Source organism: Ovis aries, chromosome 1 (assembly GCF_016772045.2).
Source record: "Ovis aries strain OAR_USU_Benz2616 breed Rambouillet chromosome 1, ARS-UI_Ramb_v3.0, whole genome shotgun sequence".
Classification (NCBI taxonomy): domain Eukaryota; kingdom Metazoa; phylum Chordata; class Mammalia; order Artiodactyla; family Bovidae; genus Ovis; species Ovis aries.
The window spans coordinates 9,464,319-9,492,097 of NC_056054.1; the positions used below are offsets into that span (position 1 = coordinate 9,464,319).

Below are 27,779 nucleotides of genomic sequence, written 5' to 3' on the forward strand. Positions count from 1 at the left end.
CAGGTTCTTAATTTTAATTAAACAAATACACTCTAGCTATTATACTCTGAAAATGGCTTATTGCTGTTATTCAGTCACTCAGTCATGTCCATCTCTTTGTGACAGTCTCCTCTGTCCATGGGATTTCCCAGGCAATAATACTGGAGTGGGGTGCCACCTCCTTCTCCAAAATGGTTTATTAAGAAGTCACAAAATTGTTGGAAAGACTGAAGTAACAGACTGTGACTGAGCAGAACACTCAGCAGAACTGAGCAACCAAAAGAACTGTGGCCACTATTATGATCAGGAATTTGCTACCAGCATTGTTGGCTTTAATCTAACACCACCACTGCCAAAATCTATACCATAAAAACAAATGTACAAGGTTACAATTCTAAGATAAATTAAGGACTGGGGATGCAATGTACAAAATGAGAACCATAATTAACACGGCTGTAGGTTACATATGAAAATTGTTAACAGAATAAATCCGAAGACTTCTCATCACAAGGAAAAGAATTTTTTCAATTTCTTTAATTTTGTATCTATGTGATATGATGGGTGTTCACTAAACATATGTGGTAATCATTTCATGAGGTATTTAAGCTGAATCATTATGCTGTAAAACTTAAACTTACACAAATTGTATGTCAATTACACCCCCAATAAAACTGAAAGGAAGGAAGGAAAAAAATACTGATATACATAAATCCATATACCAAGGTCTAACTCTGGAAAAATCAGACAGGGTGACTGACTTCTCTGGGATAGAGAATGATGAAAGAGAACTGTTTCCTCTTCTGTGACCTTGTTTCTTTGATTTGGGGAGAGAAACAAAGGAATCCTGGAGTTGGGAGATCCAATACCACTAGAAGATTCAAAGAGTAACCAGCTCACTCTAACAGAGATAAAGAATTTAGTTAAAGGTAAATAAGAAAAGGAGTACGTCAAGGCTGTATATTGTCACCCTGCTCATTTAACTTACATGCAGAGTACATCATGAGAAATGCTGGGCTGGAAGAAGCACAAGCTGGAATCAAGATTGCCGGGAGAAATATCAATAACCTCAGATATGCAGATGACACTACTCTTATGGCAAAAAGTGAAGAGGAGCTAAAAAGCCTCTTGATGAGAGTGAAAGAGGAGAGTGAAAAAGTTGGCTTAAAGCTCAACATTCAGAAAAAGAAGATCATGGCATCTGGTCCCATCACTTCATGGGAAATAGATGGGGAAACAGTGGAAACAGTGTCAGACTTTATTTTTTGGGCTCCAAAATCACTGCAGATGGTGACTGCAGCCATGAAATTAAAAGATGCTTACTCCTTGGAAGGAAAGTTATGACCAACCTAGATAGTATATTCAAAAGCAGAGACATTACTTTGCTGACTAAGGTCCGTCTAGTCAAGGCTATGGTTTTTCTAGTAGTCATGTATGGATGTGAGAATTGGACTGTGAAGAAAGCTGAGCACCAAAGAATTGATGCTTTTGAACTGTGGTGTTGGAGAAGACTCCTGAGTGTCCTTTGGACTGCAAGGAGATCCAACCAGTCCATTCTGAAGGAGATCAGCCCTGGGATTTCTTTGGAAGGAATTATGCTAAAGCTGAAACTCCTGTTCTTTGGCCACCTCATGCGAAGAGTTGGCTCAATGGAAAAGACTCTGATGCTGGGAGGGATCGGGGGCAGGAGGAGAAGGAGACGACAGAGGATGAGATGGCTGGATGGCATCACTGACTCGATGGACGTGAGTCTGAGTGAACTCCGGGAGTTGGTGATAGACAGGGAGGCCTGGCATGCTGTGATTCATGGAGTCGCAAAGAGTCGGACACAACTGAGTGACTGAACGGAACTGAACTCTTTTTAGGAAGGAGGAAGCCACTTTTCCTTTGGAGGTTCCATGAGAGGTGGAGATAGTTACAAACAACAAGGAGTACACATCAGCCAGTTTGTTTGATCCGCAAGCAGTCATATCTATAATGCGATTTTAGGGACCAGAAGTTTCCCTTTTCTACTGGTGTCTGAAGGGTTTCCCTCCTGACTCAGATGGTAAAGAATTCACCTGCAATGCGGGAGATGTGGCTTCGATCCCCGGGTCGGGAAGATCCTCTGGAGAAGGGAGTGGCAACCCACTCCAGTATTCTTGCCTGAGAAATTCCATGGACAGAGGGACCTGGCAGGCTATGGTCCTTGGGGTCACAGAGTCAGACACGACTTGGCAACTAGGCATGCACACACCACTGGTGCCTGAAATGCCCCGTATAGTAGTTCTCTTTCTTAGATTAAGCACTGCCCACTTTTAAATGCACACCTCTCTAAAGCAGATATCACCAACTCAAATGCCTGATGGGTTCAGGCAAGTAAATCAAGAGTGCTGGGTTGACCTGGAGCCTGCATGCCCCAGCTACAGGAAGCAACAGCTTGACAGCTCCAGCTGATGCTGCCCTAGAGGAATATGGATCCAGTTGCCTGCTTTTCTGATTTTTTCAAAAGAAATTGAAAATCCAGACATTTCCACAGAACTCCAAATGTTTGAAGTTAGCAGCTAATTAAAAATTTTGGAAACATTATGAAAGCAAAGAAGAAGCATCCGTGGGCCCAGGGTAAATCTCTCTGTTTTGAAGGATTTGATCTCAGGTATTTCCAAACTCTCCTTCCAATCACCCCTGTCAAATTCTACATGGTTTATTCAAAAGTATTGATAGAGTACTTTCTACAAGTCAGAAGCAAAAGTCAAACACCAGTTCTCTGCCTTCTGTAGTAGTCAGGCAAGAGCTCTGGAGTGGGTTGCCACTCTTGCCTGGGAAACCCCATGGGCGGAGGAGCCTGGCGGGCTGCAGTCCATGGGGTCACTACGAGTCAGACACTACTGAGCAACTTCACTTTCACTTTCCACTTTCCTGCACTGGAGAAGGAAATGGCAACCCACTCCAGTGTTCTTGCCTGGAGAATCCCAGGGACAGGGGAGCCTGGTGGGCTGCCATCTACGGGGTCGCACAGAGTCAGACACGACTGAAGCAACTTAGTAGTAGTAGCATAGTAGTCAGAGCAGCACACAGACAAGTAAAGAAACAATTGCAAAACAGTGTGATTAGAGCTATACTGTAAACAGGACAAGTGCTGTGGCAGAACCTGCCACCCAGTGCTAGAAATGCAAGAGACGCAGGTTCGAGTCCTGGGTTGGGAAAATGCCCTGGAGAAGGAAATGGCAACATACTCCAATATTCTTGCCTGGAAAAATCCTTTGGACAGGGAAGCCTGGTGGGCTACAGTCCATGGGGTTGCAGATTTGGACACGACTGAAGTGACTTAGCATACCAAGAAGAGAGGTACCCAAGCCAGTTTGGTGAAATCAGGGAAGGTTTCTTGGGGCAGTTAATAGGAACTAAGATTTGATTAATGGAATATGTTTGACTTAGGCCAGTAAAGCTGATCATCCTTCACCATGCTGCCAAAGGCAACTGTCTAAAATATAAACATGTTCACATCAGCCTCATATGTTAGTCTCCTTAAGATGTCCCATTCCTATAGAAGTCTCCAAATTTCATGATCAACACCCCATCAATAAAAAGTTGTTGAGGATGCATTTGCAGTATAAATATATTTATTCATTTTTCTACAAGTTATGTACTTGTAGGATGTTAATGTATTATGGAAATTTTGTACAAGAAGAACATTTCCAAGGATGAAATATGTGAAGTGGAAAACTATAAAATATATTTTACATGTAAAAATCTTGGACCACAAAATAGAACAATTAGAGCAATGTAATTGTTCATTGTAAATGCTTTGGTGCTTTTTAAAATCTTTGTTTAGCACTTTTTAATATACTCATTTAAGTTGAAAATATGTTTATTTTGTACATGGTTTTAGTGGCTTGACAAACTGAAAGACAAGCACCCTATAGACCTGGCAATCAAAACGGAAGAAGTATATTATTGCCTGCACTTTCTACATATCCGCTTCATTTTCCAGTCTCACCTACCAATTATGCAGAGGCTCTCTTAGGCATTTGGCTGGTAGATTTCCATATTCCACATAGAAATCAGTTGCTTCTGCAAACAAATCAGAAGGTGTGGCATTTTTACATTTTGAACAAGTGTGTTCATAACCCTCTAGAATTCTTTATCTGGAAGATTTTTTTTAACATTTTAGAAAATTCTAAGTTTTTATAAAATGCAGATATGACAGTTTTTTGTAAGTGACACACTGTCAATATTTTAGGCAATAAGATCACATAATGGTGGAAACACTTCAAACATCCACTTTTACATGTTCTTTTGTGGAAACCTTTTTCAAAAAACAGTTCTTTTCTCACTCATTGTTAAAAATGTCGCTTTTGTCTTAAAAGGGCGGATTACAGATGTTTATTTTTTGAACATATCTAATAGCAATCGCTACCTATCATCACTGAAAAGGTCAGCAAATTTGGAAAACTTGTTTTTTCATAAAAGAAAATAATATCTCTCATCGTTAAATTCAGTGAGCCAGCGGGAGACCCTCTAGGTGGCACAAGATTGCGCTCTTTCTCCTTGCAGAATACTGAAAGATTCTACCACTTAAGATATTACACTCTGCCAGCCCACGTCAACTGCTCTATGGATCATCAAGCTGAAAGTGATAAGGGGGATGCCTTCGCAGCCTTCAGCATGGAGAAACTCCCACTCCTTCCTCAGGAGACCTCATGCACCCCAGGAGCCAAACAATTATTTGATGAGTGGATGAGGGAGAAAAATGATGTCACTCCATTTATTAAACTCTAGTGAAGCTTAGTTTCTTTGTCATTTTCAAAATGAAACATAAAACAGAGCACAGCATGGTTCTGCTATTTTCTTCACACTCTCCAGGGAACATCTGGTGCTTTGGAAATGACTAGCCTACAAGGGGAGAAGGCAATGGCACCCCACTCCAGTACTCTTGCCTGGAAAATCCCATGGCTGGAGGAGCCTGGTGGGCTGCAATCCATGGAGTTGACTGAGCGACTTCACTTTCACTTTTCACTTTCATGCATTGGAGAAGGAAATGGCAACCCATTCCAGTGTACTTGCCTGGAGACTCCCAGGGAAGGGGGAGCCTGGCGGGCTGCCATCTATGGGGTCACAGAGAGTCAGACATGACTGAAGCGACTTAGCAACAGCAGCAGCAGCCTACAAGGATGTGGTCCCAACTGTTAGGGACCTTCCTCACTTACTTCCCTACTCAATGCTCCATCCGTGATAATAATAACTAACATAATGAATGCTGGCTGTGGGCCAGGCACTAATTCATATCCTTGACGTGGATTAATTCATTCCCTCTCCACCGCCATTCTATGGGATAAATCCTATCAATGTTGAGGCATAAAGGGTTGAACAAGAACCCCAGGTTCCAAAGTTAGCAAGTAGCTGAGACAAGATCCAAACCCAGACAGTTAAAGTTAGGGTGCAGAGTTTATACAGCACTGGGTTGTGGTAGCTCCTGTAATATAGAGGTATGCAGAACTCTACACATCTGCCATGATCTATGATTCTTCCAGGATTTTGCACATACTATTTGTTTTGCCTGGACCAGTCTTGCAAAGTTTAATGCTAATGGAAGAATCTCCAACAGCCTTCTCTGATCCTGCAGAGAGCAGTAGTTACTGCCTCTCTTCACTTGTGATGGCTGCCTTACCACGATGGCTCTTCCTCTGGAAACTGCTCTAGTATAAAGGGGACAAACCCTGAGTCAAACTAGATCAATCAGATTTCTTCTCCTGGGATTTGAAAATTTAATGGAGTGATGTGGGGATTGGAGGAGGGAGGAGTCATTGGAAGAGAATACAGATGTTGCAGCTCTCTTTAAAAAAGTGTGGGGTTTTTTTTAGGTTTTTTTTTTTTTTTTTGACATGGACTATTTTAAGTCTTTATTGACTGTGTTATAAAAATTGCTTCTGTTTTATGTTTGGGCTTTTCGGTTGCAAGGCATATGGGATCTAAGCTCCCAACCAGGGATCGATCCTGCGCCCCCTGCATTGGAGGGCAAAGTCTTCACAACTGGACCACCAGGGAAATCCCTAAAGAGGAGTTCATAAACTCCCTTTGTTGAGTTCCCCAGAGCCATTCTGCCCTATGAGCTTGATGATCAAGTTTCTCCTTGATTTCCAAAAGATACCCCTGTATCTTTCACGGACTCCACCCAGCATCTGTTTCATTTCTTTCAATGAATAAAGCCACCTTAGTGAATCCACTGAGCTCTCATAGCATTTTCCCACACCTCCACCAGTACACGCATTTATCTATACCGTGGTCTTTGTTTATATGCAGGTCTGACTGTCCTGGGCAGCCTGCGGTTGTCTTGAGGGTACAGGCAGCTCCCATGTCTCTGGACTTCTGGTGGCCAGCACTGCATGTGACCCAAAGCAATGTCAGCAAACTCTTGCCCAGTGAAGACACAGATGAGTGTGTTTCCCCAGGATGAGGTAGGCACCTTCAGGTGCCACCCTGGTTGTGATCCATTCTCTGTCTGCTGATACTCACAGCCAGAGTCTTGAAAATACTGTCTCTGGAAAGAAAATCCAGGTTGGAATCATTAAAAGTATTAAAAAATGACCTTTACTGGCTAAAAGCATAATCCATTAATAATGTACCTTGTACTAGAGAGATAATGGGAGTCTCCCACTGGGGAATTCAAGAGGGACAGGAATTTAGGATCGATACTCCTTCTTTACAATTGCTTTATTCCCTGAGCTGCAAACAGCAGGGTACACATTGCCCTCCCACGGCTGAGGCTGGGAGGAGGAGCTCCAGAATGAGAAAAGGACTCAAGTCAGCAAGGAAGCCCTGTCCAGGCATTTGACTCACCATTTTCTTTAGGACAGTTCTGCAGGGGCTCGGGCTCGCCCCACTTTGCTCTGACCAGGAGTCAGAAACTGTCTGCCTCTGCCCATGGGCAGTACAGCCAGTTACTGACAGCAGTGACGGTTGTGAGTGGAAGTGGGCATGGAGTGACTCTAGAATTTGGGGTTGTGTCTCTTTGAACGAGCTCAGCTGGAACCCATGCCTCAGACACAGCTAAGTCCCCAACACACCCAAGGACGGAAGGAGGCTGCGCCATTCTGATTCATGGAGTCACTGAGTCCCCAAGTTGGAAAGACCTTAAAGGTCATCTTATGCTTGAGCACCTTTCGTGACAGGAGATTTACTGCTTCCTGAGGCAGCCCACTCCATCTTGGAGAGCTCTGACAGTTGGAACGTGCTTCCCTACCCTGAGCCCAAAGTGAGCTCTTCTTTCCATTGGGGGCCCCACTCTAATCAGAGTATCTCAGGGGTAGTGTTGGGGGACAGTTTGCCCCAGGTGCAGACAGTAGAGGGAACATTGCCCATAGGAAGAAAACAAACAAACAAAAAACCGTAAAAACAACAAAATCCAGTAATAAACAGTAAAAAAATAATAATAAAATTGACTAAAAGTTGGTCTGCATTTTATTATCACCACTCACCAGCAAGTCTAAACAATGTAAGTGGTAAAATACGCCCCTTTGACAAACTCTTCATTGGTCAGGTTCTGAACAATTGTTATGCTACAGTTGAGCTTTAATAATAATGATATATATGCAATAAGCTTCCATTTAGCACATTTTTATTACACATACTTTAATAAACATTGTGTTCTACATGGCACTAATTTGGAGAAGCTCTGATTATACAAATGGCCCCCAATGCAAAAAGTTTGGCTCCATGTGTTCATTTCAGGAGTAAATTCTTAGGATTTGAACTCATCCCAGCTTTCTTCAAGCACATTTCCTGTCTCCAAGCCCTGAGGTATCTCATATCCCTGTATTTAAATGGGAAATTTTTAGAAATAAGCACGGAAATGGAAAAGGAAAAAAAGTGGCATTACTTCAATTCTAACATTCTATATGACCACTTGAAGTATTATTTGCATTTAAAATTTAAAACAGTAAAAAAGTGAAAATTGCAAGGTGCAATAATTTTTGTTTGGTATGTATAATTTTTACATCATCTGTATTGCGTTTGAATAACATCTTTAAAATTGAGATTCATCTTTTTCTTTTAATTGTTAGTTGTCTTTGAACTAAAGAATTAATCAGGAAGATAAAACCATAATGTTATTATTTGTTACTGCAACATGGTAGATATTTGTTTTCCCTTTCTCAAATGTTACGCCAACATCATAAAAATATTCATCTATTACTTTTCTCCTTTTTTATTCTGTTATATTTGTTGTAAATATTTCTTACTAGTATGGTTATAGATATGAAGTTTATATTGAGCCAAGGCAGAAAATTAGGTACATGTTCCAGCAAAGCCCATCGTCACGGAGGTTCAGCATGGAGAGAAGTACCTCCTTCATTCCAGAAGCTGTGCTAACGTTACTTCTCAACACACTAGTTTCATGGGCAGCCTCAGCAGACAGAATGGTCCCAAGAGGATGCTGACCTGACACATGGGATCCAGCCTATGATATCTAGAACCCATCAGGTCTACAAGGGGAGGAGAAAGCCAACACTGAAATGAAAGAAGGGTTCTTCTGTGCTGTCCCAGTGAAGGGACCAAAACTCCAAGCCCCAAGAAAAGGGCCATGCACAAATCTTCAACTGCAGTTGAACAAGTTCAGTGTCAAAGAGCATGGAGGCAGAGGAGCAGAACCTGGGGCAAGTCAGAGGAGACCAGAGGCAAGAAGCAGGCCCCTGCCTCTACAGCAAATCTGCATGAGTTAAGGGAGGTCTGGGGAAAAGTTGGGAAACCCTGGAAGAACAGACCAACCCTGCTGAGTCTGGAACAGAACAACAGTTTGGCTTCCACCCTGGGGTCAGAGGACTAGGCTGATGGACTCCAGGTGCTCATGCCAGCCCCTCCTCCACCCAGTCCCTTTGGGAAGGCCCAGGGAGATGCAGTCAGATGCCCCTGCAAGTCCTTAGGCCCTTGACTCCATTATAACCACATTCCTACACCAAAATAGCCGAAAGCGTCTTCTCAAGGCCACTTGGGCTAGAGGACAGAGAGCTTTGGGCAATCTGCTAGGTGAATCCTTCTCCCATTTTCCTTGATGTGAGGAAGGTAGAGTCTGGAGCTGGTGGATCCATTCCAAGCAGCTGGACACACTCAGGTCTGAATCAGCTTGTTCTCGCATCCTGGCCTTGGGTTGACTTCCAATCCTACCTTTGTCTTTTGACTCTGAATCTTTTTATCTTAAGCATGAGCATTTGACCTCAGTGCAAGAACTGACATGAACTTTTGTTCAAAGTTACTTCATTCAGCCTAGCCATGGATCCAGGCTGTGGAAGCATTTAAGGTCCCAAATAAGTCATGTTCATGCAGTCGGTGGGGCACTGAGAAACAGCTGGATTCACCAGCTTCAGGCAATACCAAAATGTGGGCAGATGCTGTCTTTTCAGGGCAGACCTGCATCCCATGGCCAGGAACAGAGGACAAGTTCTATCCTCCAGGGAAAGAAAGAGAGCCAGACAGAGAGCCAGACAGGGCCCCTGAACCCACTCTGGAAATCAGAGGCTGATAGGAGCCCCAGCCTTCAACAGGCTTAGGGCACTAGCCAAGTCTCCAGATGGAAGCCAGGGATGAAGAGGGGCAGTTCATGGGCAGGCAGTAACTTGGCGGTTCAGAGATAACCAACCCCCCTACCTCCAACACCCTGCCTCCTAGACCCAGGGTCTAGGGCCATGAGACTAGGCTTTCAATGTGTAGACGTGGGCAGTGTCTTAGGGAACTGAGGCTGGGGGTGAGCACTCCTGGGGATTCTGAACGAGCAAGGAGAGGACGAGATTGAGAGGTGCCTGAACACTCTTAAGCACCACTCCATTCAGGACACCGACATCCCCTCTACGGGGTCTGGCATAATGCACCAGGTGAACTTGGACTTCCCAGCCCTGACATTGCATCTTTCTGGCAACGTCCCTACCATTTCCTTTGATTAAATGTGGGGAAATGAGAGCACAATGATAAACACTGATTAACTGTGGCTCTAGCAGGGGAGACACGTTTCTCTTTCCTTTCTCGCTCTTCCTCCCTCCCTTCCTCTCTCTCTCTCTCTCTCTCTCTCTCTCTCTAAGAAGCACTGCTCTTCATCCTAACCTATGGAACAGTGGGTTAATTGGCTTACAGAGCTACTGAATATGGAACAGAGCCTTAATGGAGATTTAATCAAAGGAGACAGTTGTGTCGAGTGAGGTGTAAAAGCCATTGAAGATGAATGGAGACGGATACAATTTTCCCCCCAGAGTTATTCAGAGCAATTTTCATAAAGTGCAAGTTTAACTATAGAATAGACTGTGTGACTAAGTGTCAGTTTGCTGTAGGGCGCAGCAGGGCAGGTGAGAGAAGGACTTAGAAAGTCACTTAAAGAAGGTGGAGCTTCCCTCTGCCTCAGACAATAGGCCTTAGGCCAAAGTTCAATGCTCCCATCCGAGCCTACCTGTCGTCCAATGGCCCATCTATGGGCCTCATTTCAGTGATGTTTTCTGCATCCACTGTGGCTAGTGGCCTGTGACCCGGTGTTTAGAGCAGAAGATCTAGGTCATGGCTATGTTTCGAGGCCCATGTGTGAAAGTGGTAGTCACTCAGTCGTCTCTGACTTTGCAATCCCATGTGCTATAGCCTGCCAGGCTCCCCTGCCCATGCGATTCTCCAGGCAAGGATATTGGAGTAGGTGGCCGTTTACTTCTCCAGGGAGTCTTCCTGACCCAGGAATTGAACCGAGGTCTTCTGCCTTGTAGGTGAATTCTTTACCATCTGCCAGGGAAGCCCAAGGATCCAACCATTTATCAGACACCTCTAGTTGGGTCTCTGCCTCTTCCTCTGCACCCTTCAGTTCCCAGCTTAACTGTCACTGTTTAGGAAGGCTTCCCTGGGCCCCTTAGATGCTCTTTCCTACATTTCTCTAATGACTTATAGACCATGAAATCCCATATTGGGGCTGGCGGGTATTTCTATCTACCATCCCCCCTAACTGGGAGCTTCCTGAATAAATGTATATATATCTGAAGTCCATTATTGGGATTATCTTAGACAACCTATGGTGTAAATTGCTTCTTTCCTCAGCAACATGGCGTGGACATCTTTCTATATTAATTCATGTTGCTTTGTAACGAGCTCTTTAATGGTTGCCATGCATTCCTTTGTATAGATGCCACATAAATTATTTAACAAATCCCATATCTTTTTCTGCTATCAGTAACGTCATTGAAAGGAGCATTCTCTTACATGTACGTGTTTGAAAATTTGCCCAATGAACTCCCTGATAAATTCCTAGAAAGAATATTGTTGAGGTCAAAGTTCCAATACATATTTTCAAGCTGCCCTTCAAAAACGGTAGAGTTGTGTTAATATTCCCTTCCACAAATGCTTTCTAAAAGCATCTGTTTCCCTACACCGTTTCTGAGCATTGTCAATCATGTTCATTTTTGCCAATCTGATGAGTAAAACTTGTCCTTGTTAAATCTGACAATTTAACAGTCCAAGAAAGGCTCTATCTGAGGAGATGAGATGACTATCCATCTTGGCGGGGCCATGAGGAGTTCTAAAAGCCCGTACGGGTGTGGGGGTTGGGCGGGGGGGTGCTGAGAATTTTCTTGGAGAAACCACCCAAGACAAGACAGTTGGTTCCCTTAAGGAAGAGGCTATCAGCCCAAATCCAGGAGACATAGTCAGATGTCGTCTGGCTCATATGATATCACCCAAGGGGTCTGGGTTGATTTCCTAGGTGGCAACATTTTCTGACATATGACCATAATCCAAGTTATCGATCTGAAAGGGCCATCTGAGTAAGTGTGAAGGCTCACAGAAGTATCACACAGATCAGAGAGATGGTGGATATAGAATGTGCAAGACACAGCCATAACGGCTTGAACAGCCGGATCCAAGGTAAAATCAGGAACCAGGGAGCTGGACAGGGGACAGTTGGATTCAAGGCGCAGGCTAGTGAAGCTGTAGTCTGATGCTATGCTAGGCACCCAGAGAGCTAAACACCCCTGTGCCATGGGTACACAGTTGTAAGGGCAGCATGATTTAAAGCCCTACTGACTACTGAGTAAAGGCCACCTGAATGCCTTCTAGGCTGAGTCCTCACTGACTCAAAAGTTAAGGAAGTGGGGGAGAAGAAGCAGGTCTGGACTCTACTCTTGGGAACTGGATTTACTAAGCAAAGAGCAAGGACATAACTTCCCCCAAAATATTCAGATCACTCCTCCTAGTCAAGTCCTTCTCTAGTCTGGAGGTGGGAATTGACGGTGGGCACAACAGTGCTCTCTGCACGAATCAAAAATGAGGAATCCGGATTCTGAAGGGAATGAAGTTGAGCTAATGTTATTCCCACATGGATTGTCATGAAGTCCAGGCTGTGTTCCCCAGATTATCAACGATCAGGGGAAGCCTCAATGAAAACCAACAAGGGCACCAGAGTGGAGCAGTATTTGGCCTGCCGCAACCAGGTCAGCCCCAGGGGCGCACACCAAGCTTGTTGATGCTTCATGTTGAATCCAGAAGGTGACTCCCAAACCACATCCATGAATCAAATCAAATTAAGCCCAAGCATTTCTTACATATAAGGACTGAATGTAGGGTTTGGGAATTGAAATCAAAAGGTCAGGAGCTGAGTAAACAAAGATGCAGAACACGGAGCAGGAAATAATTGGTGAGTTGACAACAGTGGGTTAAGAATGCTTGCTTTCAGCAAGACCAGGATGACCAGGGTTAAAGGTCCCAGGGGGCATGAGAGTGTGGGCTGGCCTCAGTTACAGGCTCAGGTTCAGTGAGAAGTCTCTGTTGTCATTGTTCAGTCACTAAGTCTTGTGTGACTTTTTGTGATCTTGTGAACTACAGCACACCAGGTTCCTGTGTCCCCCATTATCTCCCAGAATTTGCTCAAATTCATGTTCATGGAGTCGATGATGCTATTTAACCATCTCATCCTCTGCTGCTCCCTTCTCCTTTTGATTTCAATCTTTCCCAGCATCCGAGTCTTTTCCAATGAGTAGGCTCATCACATCAGCAGGCCAAAGTATTGGAGCTTCAGCATCAGTCCTTCCAGTGAATATTTAGGGTTGATTTCCTTCAGGATGGACTGGTCAGAAGTTTGCTGTCATGCTTATCATCAGTTGCTGGGGCTCCAAGTGGATGGTCAACTCTTGGTATAACAGAAGGTGATGAAGAGCTTCACTGGCTGAAGTACCTCTGGCAGTGTGACCAGCTCTCCCCTTTTGTTGCAGATGTCAAAGCCAACTTGGGCCTGCTGGGATGACAATATTGTCACCTGTCCTGGGAAAGGGGAGTGAGATACTTCCCAGAAAATTTTTCATCTTACTACCTTGTGTGCAGACACGAACAAAATAACCACAATCTTTCCCAGCAAAGAGGAGTGGAATCTCAAAGACCTGCCTTCCAAAAGGCAGCTGATCTACCTGGAAAGCAAAGGCTGGGGCTTCTGAATGGAAGAGAAACAAAGAGACACCCTCCATTCCAGAAAATCTACCTTACTTCCCACCTGGGTTCACACTCCACTTGAAATGACTAGAGGCTGAATCCCACAGATTCTGCATCTTACTCTTGCCTAACCCCTCCCCCACAACTTCTTTATTTTATATCAAAATTGATAATGAATCCAGATCATTCTCCAAATTTTCTTTCAGTCTAATAAACTAGACGTGGCTTAACATCCATAGGCACATAGCTTTCAACCCCACCACTACTCTGGCCAATTATTGGCTACCAACTAAGCTGACAGGCAGAATAGTACAATGGTTAAGAGCACAGATATTTTCAGCTGAGCTGCCTGGGTTCAGATCCTAGCTCTGCCACATATGTGGCTACAGACGAGACACCTGTCTAGCTTCCTTTCCTGTGTTTCCATTTGCTTAAATTCTATCATCTTTTAAACAGCGCCTTTCATGCAGTAAGTATCACACGACTGTTAGCATTAGCTATTACTATAGTTCCCTAACATCCTCTGGCCAAGGACTAAGACCCAGATTGGGTAACTAGGAAAAAGCAGGAGACATTTGGGTATATCTAAGTCATCTATTTTGATGAAAAATAATTTATTCACTTCTCTGTACTGATAATAGTAGTACCTGTGATCTGCTGAATGCCTACCATCTGCCAAGTGCTGTGTAATCCCATTTAATCCCCATAACAACCATTCAAAATCCACGTTATTATCCTCATTTGACAGATGTAGAAACTGAGGCTCCGAGAGGTTAATCAACTGGCCTGAGGTCACACAGCAGTAAGACAAGGAATTCAGGTTTCAGTTCATGTCTGGCTGACTCTGAGCTGGCACCTACTTTTGTTCTTTCAGGTAATAGTTCAATACAATACGAGGAGGGTACAAGCAAAAAGCTAACTCGAGTCTGAGATTGTTTCAACATTGTAGCAGCTTCTATTCTTTTTTTTTTTTCAAGATTTTTTGATGTAGACCATTTTTAAAGGGGTTATTGAATTTGTTACAATATTGCTTCTGTTCTGCATCTTGGTTTTTTGGCCCCAAGGCATATGGTATCTAAGCTCCCCCACCAGGAATTGAACCCACCCGCTCTGTTTTGAAAGGTGGAATCTTAACCACTGGACCACCAGAAAGTCTCTAGTCTTTGTTTATAATTGTCTGTTTCCTCTCTGTCCTTGTCGAGCTTCCCTGTAGGCAGGCTTACTTCTTTGATGTTAGACTGAGTCACGTGACTTGCTTTGCCCACTAATGTACCAGCAGATCTGACTTATCCCACATTGGAGCAGAACCTTTCCATGGGCTTGCTGGTTCACCTCTTCCTCCCTTGAGCTTCTGCCCTGGGCCGTGACAGCATCATGCTGCAGGTGGGGGCTACCCCTTCAGGCAAGGTCCCAGAGTAAGAGAAGACCCATGGAACAGAGAGTCTCACAGGTGGTGCAGTGGTAAGTAAAGAACTGGCCTGCCAATGCAGGAGACACAAGAAACGTGGGTTCAGTCCCTGGGTCAAGAAGACCCCCTGGAGTAGGAAAGGGCCACCAACTCCAATATTCTTGCCTGGAAAATTCCATGGACAGAAGAGCTTGGTGGGCTACAGTCCATGGGGTCACAAAGAGCTGGACACGACTGAGCATCTGTGCACACACATGGAGCTGAGCCAAGCCCAGTGGAGCCCCAGAGCGTCCAGCACAGCTTCTGGTGACCAGCAGCACTAATATACTGTGAGCAGGGAGTGAATGTTTGCTCGTATAAGCCACTGAAATTTGGCAAGAGGGAGTGAAGACTGTTGCCACAGCAAGAACTGGCTAATTCAGACAGTCCCCAGGGCAGGAAGATAGACCAAGCAAGCTCCATTCTGATGGAATAGGCAAAGGAGACGAAATTCCAAGCTCCCTGCTTTACAAAATATTAATCCACTTGGTTATAAAGAGGGGCTTTATACCAGCCAGTTGCGTTTTTGCCCATAACTGGTGATTTAAATATGTTCTTCAAGTTAAGATCAAAATAAGGAAGTCACAGAGGACTCAGGACATGAGGGAGGAAGGAGAAAGTGACCAAGGTCTTTTGAATTTCCCATGGGAAAAGACAGTGGTGGCTCCAACAGATGCAGAGAACAAGCCCTGGAGGAAAGTGGATCCACAGAAAGGGCTTTCCTGCAGGGAGGTTGGAGGAGGAGCCAGAAGAGCCTGCACAGCTCTGTGGCTTCCACGGTGTCCTAGAAGCTTATGGGGGAAGCAGGACTCTCCATGTGACATGTACGGAGTGAAGCTCCTGGTTACCCAGCAAGACTGGGAACAACCATTGATCTCCTAAATTCTGGCTGGGACCTCTTTCAGCGAGACAAAGTGTTCGGCAAAGAAAGGTTTTGATCACAACTTGGGCCTTAGCTGGGGGCTAGCCAAAGTCAGGTTTATGGAGATTTCTGTGCACAGTTGGGTGCTGGGGGTAACGTTTTGTTTTTTGTTTTTTGTTTTGTTTGTTTTTTTTTTTTTTCCTGTATTGTACCTGAATTTGTTCAGTAGACTGGAGGGTGGGGTTGTGGTGGTGGTGAAGGTGACCACTGCCCTGTCCCACTCTCAAGCTTGCCCTTGAGCTCTTGATAACCCTTTGTTTTCCTGCCCTCGGCCTTTCTAGGGACAGCTGACTGGGGCCTTTGAGGATGCAGGGGGGTTCTGGGGTCTCTGTGAGGAGGAGACAGGAAATCCTGGAGCCACCCCATCATCCTCTCTTGTTGGTCCTAGGCCAGCCGAGAGCCAGGAAAAGGCTGCAGCAAGGCTGAGGGGTTCCCATGGCAACAGCAGGCAGCTCTGCTCTTTAGGCTTTGAGTTGGTGGAGGAGGAGGTGGAGAAGGAGTAGGAGATGAAAGAGGTGATGAAAGAATAGGAAGGGGGTAGGGAGAGATCATGGGGGGACGAGGAGGGGAGAGGGGACAGAAGAGGAGAGGAAAGGACAAGTCAGAGGAGGTTACGAAGAGGAGGAGGGTGGAGGAAAAGGAATAGGGGAGGAAGAGGAGGAGGCATCCAGAGAGGAAGAGAAGGAAGGAAGGGGCGGGAGGACGAGGAGGGATGAGGAAGCAGAATGAATGAGAAAAAGACCAAGACTGCTGGCACAGCATTTGCTGCTTTATGTCCTGGAGGCACGGCTGCCAGCCACCTCGGACACCAGGAACCCCCCACCCACCCACCACACACACACACACACACCCTGCTCATCTCATAGGACATGGTGTCAATGGACAGAACACAGCTGCAAAGGCCTGGACTTGAGCCCAGTTTTTCCCTCCAAAAGTTGTGAGGTGGGACAGTGAGAGGTTTCCACAACAAGTTTCAGCATCTCAAAGGCCCTGCCTTTGGCCACTTGAGCTTGGGCAAATTATTTACTAATCTCTCTAAACTTCAGTCTTGGCATCTTAAAAAATAATTGGAAATAATGGCTGCCTTGCAAATTTGTGAAAACTAAGTAACAGCCTCAAGATGATGCCTGGCATGTGGTAGGCATTTAATAACTAAGTTTTTATTATTTTAGTGTGTGACTCGGTCATCATTCAACATCTCTGCACCTTCACTTCCTCATCCATAAACTAGAGATCATACCCACCTCAGAGGGCTTTTTTTAATGTATTACTGTAAAGGCTCAATGAATGCTAGCTATTAAAATTATCTTCTTAATAACAAGAGTAAGCATTATGTAACCCCCAGTCCTTGTTTCATAGCACCATCTCCATTTTCACTTCCTCTAACACTTGAAACGACTGTGTTCAGTAGACAGGGCAGTATCATGTCCCTTATTGTACCTGCTATTTCTCTGTAAGCCCTGTGCAAAGTGCCTTACAGCTATCACCTCTTCGAATTCTAAAAACAGCCCTTCAACGTATCATGCACATTTTACAGTTGAGAAAACCAAGGCACCAAAGGGTAAAGGAATTCACCTGCTGCTTGCTAATCATTGTCAGAACTGGGACTTAAATGCAGAATGGCAGGTGGAAGTAACACAACTAATTTGAAACAACCTATTTAACTCAGCGTGTTTGCCCCAAACCAACTTCTAATTTATGCTGTGACTGTACAGAGCAGAGTAGAGGTAAGAAATGTTAGATCTGAGACTTAAGGCATCTCATCCACATGAGAAAATTCTTAGGACATACCTGGCACGACCCGGTCACTGGGAGGCTCCTTTGGGAGCTCCAATAGCTTGGTCCAGAGCCTGGAGTAGAGTGAGATTCTCCAAAGAGCAGGCAACGAAGTTGTCAAACAAGGCCAGAACAGAGGTCTCCTGGCCCTCGAAGGGCCTCACCCAGGACCACAGAAAGAAGAAGTGGGGATTCTTCCCCTCTTTTGATTTTTAAGAGGGGGCAGATTAAGGGTATTTCACTTTCATTCTGATAAAATTTAAAATATTTGTGTTTGTTTCAAGAGATCTGTGTGTGTGTGTGTGTGTGTGTGTGTGTGTGTGTGTGTGTGTGTGTGTGTGATTGAGAGAGAGGAGAGAGGAGAGGAGAAAGGGAAAAGAAAGGAGAGGAGGATAAACAGAAGTAGAGACACAAACCACAGAAGGAAACAGAAAGACAGATGTCAAAAGACGTGACAAGACAGAAACACAATGCCAGGGAAAGAGGCACGGAAAAGGGGCGGCAGGCAGGTAAACAGCCTGTGACGAAAAAGCACCCAAAAGAGACAAGCAGGGGCCAGCAGACACTACAGGAAAGCGAGCAAGTCAGAGGAGAAACCTGCCTTTCCTTCTCATCAAAAGAGGAGCACACGTGCTCCGTAACATACGTGTGACATGCAGTTATGAAAACACACTGCTTTTCAAAAGCTAGAAGAGAAACCTCTCTCTCTCTCTTTCTCTCCCTCCCTCCCTCCCTCCTTCCTCCTCTTCTCTCTCTCCCCCACTCTTTCTCTCTCTCTGTCTCTTGGTCTCGCTTTGTGTGTTCTCTCTGCCTCTGTCTCTCTCCTTTTCTCTCACTTATCTACTCCTCTTAGGGAGGGAGGGCTGGCTGAATCAGCTCTCCACGTTCCAAAAAGGCTACACTCAGCTAGAATTTGTGACAAAGGTGTTTTAAATCAGAGCTAAAATTTGGCAGCACAAGTGTTCTAGAACTCCTCATATCATTGTGAAAAAATAAAGAAACCTTAATTTCATATCCTGGGAATTAGGATCATCCCATCTCATCTCTCAAAGAAATAGGTTTTTTTTATTGTCAAAAATCATCCCTATAGTCACTAACCCTTTAAAATATTGGTGTATTTTGACTCTGATGGTCCTGCTTCTGGTAGGGCCCCAGTGTTTGCCCAATAGGCATTAGTTATGTGCCTAGTAGGGGCAGAACCAATGCCCTGGGTAAATAGTAAGTCTTGCCTTGGCTATAAGCTATGTATTAATAATTGTATTGCACATAAGAGTTGGATCAATATACCAGTGCTTCCAGATAATTCACACCAAGGTAATGTTGCTGTGGCCCTCAACTGTCCCCAAGGTCAGCCTGAGTGGTGAGCTTTCCCAGAGTACGGTGGAGCTTGGACTCAGGGCACCTTTATATCTGTCCATCTGTCTTGAGGCCTTTGGTCAACAGTAAAAGCAGGCATACTTCTAAGCCTTGGCATAAGCTCTGAAACTGTGCCAAGTTCTGCCAGGGCTAATGAAACCATGGGAGGTGGAGAGGGGACAGAGTTCGTGGAAGTAGCTTTTCTCTGCATTGACACTTCACCAAGAGCCTTCTCTCAGTAGCGGTCACTGAAGGAGTCCCCCCCACCGTGGTGTAGATAGTTTCTTTATGCAAAACTTCCTACCCCCTTCTGCCTGAGGAAGTTCTCTGGAGACTAGAAAGTGAGTGCTTGAGAGGTGACGTTCCAGAAGTGACCTTCAAACAATGAGGCAGTTAGTGAATAAATAATCCAACTTCTTCAGCCCTCAGTTGGAAAATTCTGTTATGTTCTACTGAGCTGAAGCTATTTACAGTGGTGACCCACTCAGGGCAACTCACCTTCCACTGGTTTTACTCACTCCATTGTTCCGCTCTCCCAACTCCTTCACTGTTTAATTAATAATTCGGATCAACGACCAAATACATTTATTGTGTCTAAATCCTTGTTTTGGAGAGGTTCAAACTAAGACACCCTTGTATTGGCTAATTTAGCCCTCACAACAACTACCTAGAGGTAAGCATCACTGCTCACAGTACTAGAATCCATTCCTCTTTGCCAAAGACTATGCTAGGCGCTAGGAGTACATGGTCCCTGCCCTCATGGAATGTGTATTCTAGACTGAAAGAAAATGCTAAACAAATAATCGCACAAATAAATATAAGGTTATGGCTGTGGCAAGTGCTACAGGTGAGAAGTACCTGGGCTCTAAGAATGTAAAATAGGCATATTTGAGCTAGTCAAGGAAGTCATCCTTGAAGAAGCGACATTTCATATGAGATCAGAAGGAGGAGTAGAATCTAACTATGGAAGATGGAAAGGAAAAATATTTAGAGCAATAAGAAATTGATGTATGGCAAAACCAATACAGTCTTGTAAAGTAAAATAAAGTAAAATTAAAAAAAACAACTGGAACAAATGATGAAACAGGCAAACAGAAATTGAGGTCACACACATATGAACTGGTTGGCAGAGGGTTTGATTACAGACCTATCTGACTCCAGCGTTAGAGTCATCGGTTGGAATGGATTTGGGTGTAGGAGCCAGGGGTGACTTGTTACTCTCATTACTCATATTATGAAAGGATTAACTACAAGCTTCCTTTAAATAGAAAACTCCCACAGGGCATTCAACAATTAACTCAATCACAAAAGAGAGAATTATAAATTTATGTAAATGTATCTGTTGGGTATAAAGGGGAAGTGTCTGAAAGGGTACAAAGTGGATGTTCTGAAATCAAGGAGAGATTAGGGATCTTCCCAAGCTAATTTCATAGCACCTAGCACCACGGTAGCAGCAGCCACTGCAGGAAGACCTGGAGAGGGGAGTAGGGTTTTCCTGGGTGACTGACAGATGGGAAGGAAATGATCTCTAGGTGTCCAAGGTCATAGGCCTCGTTTCCGTTTCAAAGCAGAAACCCAAAGAGTGTTGTACCAAGGAAAAACGGCATTCTAGAATGAGGGAGGTCATTCTTATTTCTGGTTAGTATGTAAATGTATGTAAAAGATCTATAGCTCCATGGTAACAAGGGACAAAAATGAACAAAAAATAAACTATGAAACTATCAAGAGCAGTAAATGCAAAGAAGTCTTGATGCACTGAATTCCAGAGAGGAATGAGCCTTTCACAGGTGAGCAGAAAGTAATGCTGGTTTCCATACCTGAAGGCATGGACCTTGTCTTAATGTGAGTGGATAGAGAGCCAAGTCTTCCAGAGACAGAGAGAATTTTCAGGGATGACCAAAGGTCAGCCAAGGGTGATAAAGCAGAAAATATTGGAATCTAGGGAGAGACCCCTAAACATAAAGATAAATTACTTGGTCCCACTTGGGAATTTTGCTGAGTAACCAGCATAAGAAATGAAGCTGGAAAGTAAAGAAGCCTTTGTAGTCTTGTGGTTCTTAAACTTTGAAGACTTAGAGTTTAATCAAAAAGTGATTCAAATTTATTTGAACTTGAGTCCCAGCTACCTCTCCAGTGAAATTCTGAAATATCAAATAGATCAGCCTCTTGGGAGGTCAAGGAGACAAATGAAAGGCATAAAAACATGGTCAAAATTTGAAACAATCTATGGCTGACTCATGTGGAGGTTTGACAGAAAAAAACAAAATTCTGTAAAGCAATTATCCTTCAATTAAAAAATAAACAAATTTTTAAAAAGTGAACTCAATCTAATTAAAGTTGTATCCCAGCCCGAGCTCAATTCCATTCTTGGCAAAATCAGAATTTTATTGACAGAGGAGAAAAACTTGCACGCTCTACCATACATACATATACATACTTGCACATATACATACATATAAAAATTGTACTTAATATCTGTTTTTGTGTGTAATATTTGGCACAAAATTTTAAAAATTACAAGACATGAAAAAAGGAGGAAAATATGATAAATAATCAAGAGAAAAACTGTCAATAGAAGCAGACTCATAGAAGACCAATATGTTGGAACTGGTAATCGTGGAGTTTAAATAACTGTTATAAATATGTGAAAGAATTTTCAGGGAGTAAAATAAACACAGTGCATGAAGAGAAGCAGAAAATCAAAAAGAAATTGAAATTCTAGAATTTTAAAAAGAACCCTATAGAAAGTATAGACCTGAAATTTTATTTATTTGAAATTCAAAGTTAACCTTATGGGTTTAACAGCAGATGGGGTACAAAGGAAGAAAGAAATAGTAAATTTAGCATCAAGGCAGTATTTTAAAAAAATACCACAAATAGCGAACATAACAGAAAAAGAAGCAAAGTCATAGTTATAGAGAATAAACTAATGGTTACCAGTGGGAGGAGGGAGAGCAGGTATAGGCAACATAGGGGGAGGGGATAAAAAGGTACAAACTGCTGTGTATAAAATAAGCTATAAGAACAGATACTACACTTGCTCTTAGCCAAAATGCCGAAAAGTAATTAGCCTCCAATTAAAATAAATTAATTAATTTCAAATATATATATAGCTAATATTTTATAATAACTATAAATAGATATAACCTTTAAAATTGTGAATCTCTATATTGTAATCTGTAACATATAGTATTATACATCAACTATATTCCAATCTTTTCCAAAAAATTTTAGAGATATAAAATCAAGTCCGCAGAAATTACCCAAATGGAAACACAGAGAGAAGAAGAATGAATTGAACATCAGTCACCCATGAACTAATATAAAATGATCCAACATACATATAAACGGAGTCCCAGAAGGAGAAGTGAGAAGAGATAAAATAAATATGTAAATACACAATAACTACATTTTCTTTCAGATTTGGTTTAAAGAAGTCAGCCCAAAGATCCAAAAATCTCAACAAACTCCAAATAGAAGAACTATTTTTAAAAGCACATATGTATACCTAAATATATCACAAACCAAAAAGAAAAAAGAATCATTAGAGCAGCCAGGGAAAAGACACACACACACACACACACACACACACACACACACACACACATTTATGCATGCACTCACAGGACTTCCGCACAGCCAGACTGAGATATTTGAAATTGCTTATCCGCACCTGCCTCCCCAAGCTCGCCAGGCCTTTGAGTATGCTACCTTCTGTGTTTACCATATCAAACCTTAAAAGTCTGACACACTTCTAAACTTCCTGCAAAACTCAGTCACAGGGTCATACTACAATAGAGGTGTGTCATTATTTGGGCTGACTAGGGCACTGTCACTCCAGTACTCTTGCCTGGAAAATCCCATGGGCGGAGGAACCTGGGGGACTGCAGTCCACGGGGTCGCACAGAGTCAGACACGACTGAAGCAACTTAGCAGCAGCAGCAGCAGCAGCAGGTCACTGAACATCTTTTTTTTTTATGTTGGAGAGTTATTCATCTTCCAAATCCCCTAATAGAAGCCATATTTTTCTCAGCCTTCCTTGCGGCTAGGACACAAGTATATGACATTGGTTTCACCTATCAGACTCACCTTCACTAAGCGTTGAGTAAGAAACTTGTGACTTGTAGAACAGGGTAAAGTGGAATCTAACATCAGCAGTAACATCTGGTTTCCAAAGAGGTCAACAGCAAGGAGTCTCATGATCGCGTCCAATGCCTTGCATCAGCAGAGTTGGTCTTGGGCTGCCCGGTCCATGCCCAGACAGGCCCCCATGATGTCACTACTGAACTAGCTCTGCAGTGTGATTTTGAGTGTTGCTTTTGAATGTAGCCACCCCCTGGAAGTTCTCCAAGCTTTCTAACATCCTCTCTTGGATTTATTTCATGTATAACTGGCCAGGATTGTTTTTTGTTGTTTGCAATGAAGAGCTCTGACGGACACACCTGGCCTACCCTGAAATCTCCAAAACTTCTTTTCGTTATCTCCCACCAGCCACACCATCTATACCCACACAAGCAGAAAAGCTGCTCCCAGTTCTTAGCTCCCACAACACCCTGTGCTGTACCACCTCTAGTGACCTCATCCACTCTTGACTACCTGGCTCTGATTCATTAGAAAAGGTTTTTCTCAGCCTGTACTAAAGAAAGGAAATCGGAGGCTCTAAATAGTTGAGAGATTTGTCCAAGGTCATTCTGCGAACTTCTGACAGTGGAACAAATAAAAGTAAAGGTGAAAATTGGGGCATGCCTACCACATGTCAGGCACTGTGATCAGTGTTTTGCACAATACAGTCAATACTCACCACAACTCTGTGGAATGGGTCTTATATTACTTCCTTTCTTTCATTTATTTATTTGGATGCCCCAGGTCTTAGTGGTGGCACACAGGATCTTTTGTTGTGGGATGTGGGATCTAGTTCCCTGACTGGGGAACAAACTCTATTTTCTCAGCTGATGACAATAATAATAATAATAACTCAAGAGGAGTTACATCATTTTCAAGGGCACACAACCAGGAGCACTGAAGTCAGGATCTACACTGAGGGAGTCTTAACTCCAAGCTCATGCCCTTCACAACTGTCTCTGTGTGCCTCAGGCTCTCTGACTTAGCATCACACTATTGCCTCTGTCAGTTTTGCACGAAAGTACCTACTTACTTTCATAACGTTAACTTTACTCTGTGCCTGTTGGGTCATCCCATGCCTTTTGCTAAAAGCCTATTAGGATCATGCTTTTTTAGTTTTCCAACGGACAGGAGATACTTGCTCCCAATCATCACAATCCATTAGCAATCAAAGACCTCCACTTTCAAAAAGATCAGAACTAGTACCCAGAATGGAACCCATAACCATCAGACAAGCTGCTTGCTTCATGGAACTGGACTCTGTAACACATGATATTTATTCATTATTTGATTTCCTTAATTTATTAATTCATTCATCAAATATTCATGAAGAACCCATCATGTGCCAGACATGGTGTGGCATTTCTAGGTCTGTATAATCTATTAGACGCTATCAGAGCAGTTTCCAAGACCCATGAGCTTTTCAAGCATTCGTGGAAATATTTGAGAGCTGAAAATAATTAATATCATCTCAATAATACAAAGAGTGAAAAATTAAATCAACAAGCATCTACTTGAAAGTCTACAAAGTATAGCCTTATGTCAACCTGTCAACTGCCTTTTGACACAACTGTTACATGGTTATAAAAAATTATATTTAATGTGGCAGTGGCATAATATATTTGATTTTAAACAAAACAGACCTCTAAAACTAACAGCATCTTAAACCTATGAAGATCAGGATAGAACTCTGAGGTGCTAGGAAACAAAGATGGGTAAGACTTAATTTCTGGCTTCAAGGGAGACTAACCTTATGTTTTGTTTGATTACTTGTCTATTTTTGTGTTCTAATCATGAGTTCCCTGAAGGCAAGGATTTTGTCCTCTGTTTTCTTGTTAAACTTGATATTCACTGAGCCGACAGCAGGGCTACATTTAGAATAGTATCTAACATGTTGGCTAGACAAATACAATCAAGTTAGTGCTGTGATCTATACTCTAAATTTTAAACAACCCACAAAGACATAGAAGTCATTTTCTTATATCCTCTTGCAAGTCCACAGAAACACACACACACACACACACACACACACATATGCCCACTAACTTCCATGGGTGGAAGGAAAGGACAAAACCAACATTAGTAAGTGGCTACAAAGCACCAGCTATCCAGCCACTGTGCTAGGTACTTTTATGCATCAAATATGCAGCACGTAAATATTCCCCTGCAGTGGGCATTGCAGATTAGCTAGGAATTTGCAAGCAGTTTTTCTTGAACTGCCTATGCTTTTCCCAACTTCTGTTTGTGATCCCTTTTACATATCCTCTTGCATGCCAAGTACAAGATGCCTGGTCATAAAGGAGAGTGAGAATTTCTGGCAGATTATAAAACAAGCAGGCAGTAGTCACCAGAAGAGGGGCTAAATTTCTTGAAATTCAATCTGCTGCTCACATAAATGAAATGTTTATCTCTTCCACACTTATCATCAGTTCACTCGGATTCCTGGACCAATCTTTCACTTCAGGGAGCTTTAATGGCTTTCATTTATGCAAGCTCAAGCCTGCCACTTCTAAACTGGCTGTCCACCACCAGGCACCCTTAACCTTCCTCATTCTTATGGAGCCAAAACATTCCCAGGGTCCAGAGAAATCACACTGTGGGGAGCTGCATTCCTCTCCGGTCAGCATTCCACGGACTGAAAGTGATTATTTCAGAGGGATGGACTTAAAGCTGCTTAATGCCCAGGAGAAGATAAAGAGGAATGTGAAGGTCTCGGGGACATGGGAAAATGGTCTATAAGGACGGAGTCCACCTGTACCATTCCAGACTTGACCCACATAACACCACAGAATTAGTTCAAGAAATATAGTTTTAAGAAACAGTTGCTTAGCATTACATAAATATGAATTTAAGTGTACCACTGAGGGCTTTTGCTTCCTTGACTTGAAGGTTAATTTTTTTTTAATTTAGCACTCATTGGCACTAATTATGATGCCAGGCACTGTGTTAAAGAGATTTCTGTTCATTATCTCAATTGAGCCCATCAGCATATCTATGCAGGAGGTAGGAATATCCCCATTTACTAATTAGGAAACTAAGGCTCAGGAAAGTAAGGTGACTTGCCCAAAGTCACACATCTTGTAAATTAAACTGGGTGGGAACCCAGTTTGTGTTTTTCCAATGACTTGCTTTTAACACTTGAGAAATATTATTGAGCCCCCTTGTAGGGCCAGCAGGAACAACAAACACGTAAACTCGTATGTTCCAGAGAGTGAGTGTAACTCCTGTAGAGGAGATATAAAGAGGGTTCTGAGGGAGAACAAGGGGAGATTGGAGGGAAGGGACAGAGGGGCTTCACAGAGGAGGGAGCTGCTGATCTGGACTTAATGCTGGGGTTTGAGTTTTCCAGGCGCAGAAAAAGGAAATGGCATTAAAGAGAGAGGGAAGATAACGCGCAGTCAATCTGAACATGGTGAAAGGAACTGGAATGTTTGGAGAAGGGATGAGGTTGGGCATGAAGATGGCTTAGATCCAAGGTAAGTGAGGAAGTCTCATAGGCAGGAGGCGGGACAGCTAAACAGAGGAGTAGTTTGATTACTTCTATTAAAAAAGGATTCACTCATAGCTTCTTTTGAAGAGAGAGCCTCCCCAAAGTATGCTAAATCGTGGTGATTTAGCGTAAGGGGAGGCGGTGGGGGAGGGGACGGTGGCTGGTAGAGGAGAGATGAAAGAGGGAGGACCAGTAAGGAAGCCAGAGTCCAGGTGACTAATAGTAAGTCCTGAACCAAGGCACTAAGGTAGCTACCGTGGAGACAGAAGGATGGACAAGCTTTGGGAAATGGTACTTAAATGGCAGTGTTTTTTTAATTGCCTGGGAAATGATCTAAAATTACAGATTCTGAGACCACCCCCAAGACAAGAGAATTCCCTTTATCTGGAGTAGGACCCTGAAACCTGCATTTTAACAAGAATCCCAGGAGATTCTGATGCAAGAATGTGCAGGTGTGAGCTACTTGTAGCAAGCGTGGTGGTGGACTGGATGTGAGGGTGACGGAAAGGGAAGAGCTGCATTTATGGCACCCTGGCTGACGTTGTTCCCCACTTCTCCTAACTGCCTGACTGTCTTCTGGTAAGTGCCATTTCCCTGCTCTCTACCCATGTGGTTTGCGTAGAGCCCCGTGTGACCAGGCCTACGCTAATCAGTTCCTCACTCCCTATTCATTCAGGGATAGGCAGGTGACCCAATCAGAGCCAATTCCGCATCTGCTGGGAAAAAAAAGCAAGTAATATTCATCAGCGGCCTTGAACCTGGCAGGTAAGATGCTGCAGCTGCTTAACCCAGGTAGAGCCTGAGAATAATGCCAAGAGGAGGCAGATGCAAGAAACAGAGAAAAACAGAATTCTATCGTCATTGTTTGGGTCCTGAATTCAGCCATGTCTAAAGCCACTATGCCCCTAAACTTTTCATTACACACATCTGTTATTTACTTGCTGTTGTATTCCACTTACACCATACTGTGTTAGGTTTTCTATCACGAACGAAAGAAAAACACTGCTGCTCACTTTAAGAAAATCTGATATATAAAAATCTCACCTTACAAATCAGATAAATGAAGAGCTGATTACTTCTATTAAAAAGGGATTCACTCACAGCTTCTTTTGAAGGGAGAGCCTCCCCAAGGTATGAAGCGTAGAATTTGATTTATTAAATTTGATTTACACATGACCTTTTCAGGAGGACAATCTTAAATGCAAAGTAAGAGCTGCTCTACCAGGATAATTGCTCTCAAAGCCACTCCAGTGTGACTTTCAGGGGCCAGCAAG

General features: G+C 43.3%; 1 pseudogene; it reads right to left on the reverse strand.

Annotated features, from left to right (window-relative positions):
- Window positions 1-21,878: 21,878 nt before the first annotated feature.
- Window positions 21,879-21,960, reverse strand: LOC114110963 (U2 spliceosomal RNA; annotated as a pseudogene).
- Window positions 21,961-27,779: the final 5,819 nt, after the last annotated feature.